Source organism: Pseudophryne corroboree, chromosome 10, assembly GCF_028390025.1.
Source record: "Pseudophryne corroboree isolate aPseCor3 chromosome 10, aPseCor3.hap2, whole genome shotgun sequence".
Lineage (NCBI taxonomy): Eukaryota > Metazoa > Chordata > Amphibia > Anura > Myobatrachidae > Pseudophryne > Pseudophryne corroboree.
The window spans coordinates 84,877,566-84,883,565 of NC_086453.1; positions in this window are offsets into that span (position 1 = coordinate 84,877,566).

A 6,000-nucleotide genomic window follows, 5' to 3' on the forward strand; every position below is an offset into this window, starting at 1 on the left:
TCGCGTGGCCGCGCTTCGGGAGGTGGTGAGTGGGTCCCGTTCGCGGGACCCGTACTTTATCGCGATCCGGCGCGGTCAGTTGGAGGCGGGCCGCGCACGCTGGCGGTGGACACTGTGGCAGTACAGGCGATCCCACTAGATCACCAGGGCATGGGTGCTGGTCAGGTTTTCTCTTAAAACCTTTTTGTGTGTAGCCCGCAGTACCTGGTGGTTTTGCCAGGAGAGGGGATAAGGCTTAGACCTGGAGCCCCTCCCCCAGCCCCAGGGCGCCATTTCCAGCAAATGTTCCCGCCCTGGAGCTGCATATCTGTCTCTCCCTCACTCCCTGTCAGTGTTTGGGCGCCATTTCTCTCAGCTACACTGTTCCTGGGACTGCTTGGGCAAATCCTCCTGTGTAAAGCCGCCTGGTTGTTAGCGCTGTGACTTTACATGACACTTAAGTATTCTACATGTCAATTAGTCAGTGTTAGTTAAGAAAGAGTGCATTTAGTCAGCGTTCTCTGGTACAAGTACCCTGTGATATACATCCATTTCTTACTGTGCAGTGTTATATCTATTGACTTCACAGCTATATATAAGCTGGTCCAGTGCAGTATTATTGTTGGTAATAACCTCTGCATTGTATAACTGTGACTCTATGTGTGTGCATTAACTTGCTGAGTGGTTTCCATTTCGTGTCTCTCACTCAACTTGCTATCCCTATATTCTATAACCTGAGGGGGCTTTGTGCGTCAGGTTTTATAATTATATAGGATTTATTACGTATTTTTTTTTGTGATTTTAGTCACCATATCTCTCCTGTATCTCTGCTTGTGCTGACTACACTGCGCAGGGGTTTGGGCAAGAGGTATTGTGTTACCTGATACTGCAAGTTATATCATGTCTGCTTCTGAAGGTTACGGTTCTGGGTCTGAACAGACTGCCAGTGTTGCTGAAGCCACAGATCCCTATGAGGAGACTATAGCAGCTGTGGGCTCTGGTTCTGGGGGCTCCTTGCCCTCCAGTGGGACTGTGGCAACGGGGGTACATAATGACCCACCGTGGGCCACTTTCTCCACGCTTCTACATTTGCTAGTTACTAAACTAACACCCCCTATGGGACCTCCTATGCCGGTGCAACCGTATGTGGTCCCCGCAGCTAACCTGCCGTGGGCGGATAATTTATCTGCTCAGTTGAAGAAGTTGAACCAGTCCTTAACTAAGACCAAGGGGTCCTCTAAGCGAGCTCTTATCTCCTCACAATCCACTGCTGTCACTGACAGCTCGTCTGATGAAGATGGCGCTTACACTGACCCCACAGATTCTGACACAGATACTGCTGATGGGGAGGGTAGTTCACATGTGGATGTTCCTGATCTTTTGGAGGCTATTAAGTTAATTTTACAGATTACGGGTGATCCCGAGCCATCCGCCCCTCCTAAGAAACCAGATAGGTTCATGCGTCAGAAGGTGGTTAAACAAGTTTTACCTCACTCTGACCACCTAGTGGATATATGTCAGGAACCCTGGGGAAACCCGGGTAAGAAGTTTGTGCCTCAAAAGAAGATGCTGGCTCGCTATCCCCTCGCTCCAGAGCTGTCTAAAAATTGGGAAACGCCTCCTCCAGTAGACTCACATGTGGCTAAGATGGTGGTTTCCTCAGCTCTACCTGTCACTACCGTCACGCCTCTAAAAGAGCCTATGGATAAACATGTGGAGGGTTGTCTGAAAGCGATTTACAACCTCACGGGTGCTGCACAAAGGCCCACTATTGCAGCAACATGGGCTGCAGAGGCTATTGAAGCATGGGCCCTAGAGTTGGAAGCTGAAATCTCTTCTGACCATGCTAGACAATGCTTGTCATATATTGTCACAGCTTCTCACTATATTAAAGAGGCGGCTTCTGATGCCGGTATTCTAGCAGCCAAGGCCTCTACTACATCAGTCCTGGCTCGTCGGATATTGTGGCTGAGATCCTGGTCTGTGGATCTGGACTCTAGAAAAACCCTGGAGGTACTCCCTTTCAAGGGAGATATTCTGTTTGGGGAGGACTTAAATAAAATAGTGGCTGACTTGGCTACTGCCAAAACTGCCTGTCTGCCAAGTACCGCTCCTTCTGTGTCGAAGGCTAAAGGTACGTCCTTTCGCTCCTTTCGTCCTTCAGGTAAAGCAAAAGGTCAGGCGTACAACAAGCAGGCCTGCACTTCCAAACCTGGTAAGCCGAAGCCCAAAAGAGCCTGGGCTGCCCGTCAGCCAGCTTCCAAGATGGATAAGCCTGCCGCATGACTGGGCGGGCCTCTCCCTGGGGGATCCCAGGGTGGGGGGCCGGTTTCTAGGGTATACCCAGGAATGGTTGAAGACCACTTCAGATGCCTGGGTATGGGAAGTCGTCACTCGAGGTTACACCATAGCCTTCAAAAACCGTCCCCCTCATCGATTTTGCTTGACAGATGTCCTGTTGGACCAGACAAAGGCAAACACTCTACATTCGGTGGTACAGACCCTCCTGGATACAGGAGTCGTAGTACAGGTGCTTCTTGCTCAGAGGGGCCGGGGGTACTATTCTCCGCTGTTTCTGGTCCCAAAACCGAATGGGTCCTCCCGGCCCATTCTCAACCTCAAGACATTGAACAGGTTTGTGAAAGTTTCCAAGTTCCGTATGGAAACCCTTCGCTCTATAGTTCTGGCCTTGGAACCTGGGGACTACATGGTCTCCCTGGACATACAGGATGCTTAACTGCATATTCCTATAGCGGTGTCACATCAGCAATACCTGAGGTTTGCGATTGGCAACCTCCATTACCAGTTTCGGGCGTTACCTTTTGGTTTAACTACGGCTCCGCGAGTCTTCACCAAAGTTATGGCGGTGATGACGGTGGTACTCCGCCGTCAAGGGGTCAGGATACTGCCGTATCTGGACGACTTGTTAATCCTGGCAAATTCCCCAGAACTTCTCCTACGTCATATGGATATGACTGTCCGATTTCTACAAGCCCACGGGTGGCTCATCAACTGGAAGAAATCCTCCCTGGTCCCTGCTCAGAGCATGGTGCACCTGGGAGCGCTATTGGACACTCACAACCAGCGGTTGTGATTGTCTCAGGAGAAAGTCCTGAAGCTTCAGGACAGGATTCGTTGCTTCCTTTCTCGTCCGCAAGTGTCGATACATTCGGCGATGCAGGTGCTGGGCCTCATGGTATCAGCTTTCGACATTGTGGAGTAAGCTCAATTCCATTCTCGCCCCCTCCAGAAGCTGATTCTAGCCAAGTGGGACGGCCTGCCTCACCGGATCAGGTCTCACATGATCTCATTGACTCCGGAGGTCCGTCTGTCGCTGCACTGGTGGCTCCAGGACCAACGATTGTGCAGCGGCCGTCCCTTCTGGATATCCGACTGGGTCCTGTTGACGACAGAGGCCAGTCTAAGAGGTTGGGGAGCGGTGCTGGAGCAACATTCTCTTCAGGGTCGGTGCACCAAGGAGGAAACTCTCCTCTCGATCAACATTCTGGAATTGCGGGTGGTCTTCAATGCGTTGAACCTGTCCCAGCATTTAATTCAGAACCGTCCTGTTCAAGCACAGTCAGACAACGCCACCACAGTGGCTTACATAAATCATCAAGGCGGCACTCGAAGCCGTTTGGCAATGAAGGAAGTCTCACAGATTCTACATTGGGCGGAACGCCATCTACCGGCCATATCGGCAATATTCATTCCGGGGGTCCTGAATTGGGAAGCGGACTTTCTCAGTCGCCAGGACGTACACGCCGGAGAGTGGGGCCTCCATCCAGAAGTGTTTCAACTCCTAGTGGAAAAGTGGGGCCTTCCAGACGTAGATCTGATGGCGTCTCGACACAATCACAAGGTTCCGGTATTCGGAGCAAGGACAAGGGATCCTCAAGCAGCATTCATGGATGCGCTGGCGGTGCCGTTGAGGTGTCGGCTGCCGTACGTGTTCCTTCCGGTGTCACTCCTGCCCAGGGTAATTCGGAAGTTCAAGCAAGAAAGAGGAATTTTGCTTCTCATAGCTCCAGCATGGCCCAGACGGCACTGGTTCTCAGACCTGCAGGGCCTATCGTCAGAGCGTCCAATTCTACTTCCACAACGCCCAGACCTCCTCGTTCAGGGCCCCTGTGTCTACCAGGACCTAGCCCGGCTGTCTTTGACGGCATGGCTCTTGAAGCTTCCGTCTTAAGGGCTAAAGGATTTTCTGAGGCGGTCATTCAAACTATGTTGCGGGCCCGGAAACTGGCTTCTGCTCGGATTTACTATAGGGTCTGGCATTCTTACTTTGTTTGGTGCGCATCTAACGATTATGACGCTTCCAAGTTTAGTTTAGCCAAGTTGTTGGCCTTTCTTCAGCAGGGACTGGACTTAGGCCTGCATCTGGGCCTCCCTCAAGGTTCAAATATTTGCCTTGTCGGTGTGGTTTCAGATAAAGATTGCGACCTTACCTGATGTGCATACCTTTACTCAGGGTGTGTTGCGTATCCAACCTCCCTATGTCCTGCCTGTGGCTCCTTGGGACTTGTCGGTGGTTTTGGAGGCGTTACAAGAGTCTCCGTTTGAACCTCTTGGTTGAGCTGATCTTAAGTGGCTTTCCTTTAAGGTGGTGTTTCTGCTGGCTATTGCTTCAGCTAGAAGAGTGTCGGATTTGGGTGCCTTGTCTTGTAGTTCCCCATATCTGATATTTCACCGTGACCGGGCGGTTCTTAGGACTCGTCCCGGTTATTTGCCTAAGGTGGTTTCTTCGTTCCACCTTAATCAGGAGATTGTGGTACCGGCCTTTGTCTCTCCTGATCTGTCTCCCAAAGAGCTGTCTTTGGATGTGGTACGGGCTCTCCGTATCTATGTGAAGACAACTGCTTCTATTAGGAAATCTGATTCTTTCTTTGTGCTGTTTGGATTTCACAAACGTGGCTGGCCTGCTCACAAGCAGACTCTGGCCAGATGGATTAGAACGGTGATTGCACATGCTTATGTGAGGGCTGGTCTGTCAGCTCCTGCTCACATTACGGCCCATTCTACTCGGCCTGTTGGACCTTCTTGGGCGGCCCGCCGTGGTGCGACCCTTGAACAATTGTGCAAGGCGGCTACGTGGTCCTCCGTGAACACGTTCATAAGGTGCTATGCCTTCGATACTGCCGCTTCCCATGATGCTTCCTTTGGATGCCAGGTTCTTGTGCCCGCTACAGTGCGTCCCCTCCCATAAGGAACTGCTTTAGGACATCCCCTATGTCTATCCTTGTCGAGCCCAGTGTACCCGGCAGCAGAAAACGAGTTTTATGGTAAGAACTTATCTTTGTTAAAACTCTTTCTGCGAGGTACACTGGGCTCCACAAGGCGCCCACCCTGACGCACTTAGCTTCTTTGGGTTGGTATGGCATTAGCCGCTGACACTTCTCCTGTCGTGAGAGTGTGGTGTATGTGGCTACTAACCGTTGTCGTCTCTTTTCCTGCTACTGCATTGGGCTGGTTAACTAAAAACTGAGCTCCTGTGCAGGGAGGCGGGGTTATAGAGGAGGCGGCGCTATGCATATTGGGAACAGTCAAAGCTTTTGAGCCTGTTGGTGCATCGGATCAAGATCCTACTCTACACCCCTACGTCTATCCTTGTGGAGCCCAGTGTACCTCGCAGAAAGAGTTTTAACAAAGGTAAGTTCTTACCATAAAACTCGTCTTTTTGTGTGTGTTACACATTTTGTAGTGTAACATGTACTGTACATGTACAACAAGTTCAACTTAAACCAATAAAAATATTACACAATTTAAAAAAAAACATTTGCAGAAATTACAGTCATACATGCTGAGTGGAAGACAGAACACCCACTACTGCCTGCGGGATATCAAAGCTGCCGCTAATAGCACCCCCACCCCTAGAGTATAGCCCTGTACACACGGGGGAGATGTGTGCTGAGCGATCTAGCACAGACCATCTGTCCCCCTGCTCAGCACAGCGCGATGTGTGCTGAGTGAGGCGGGGGGGCAGTGAAGTGAGCGATCTACTAGATTTGACATGCGTGC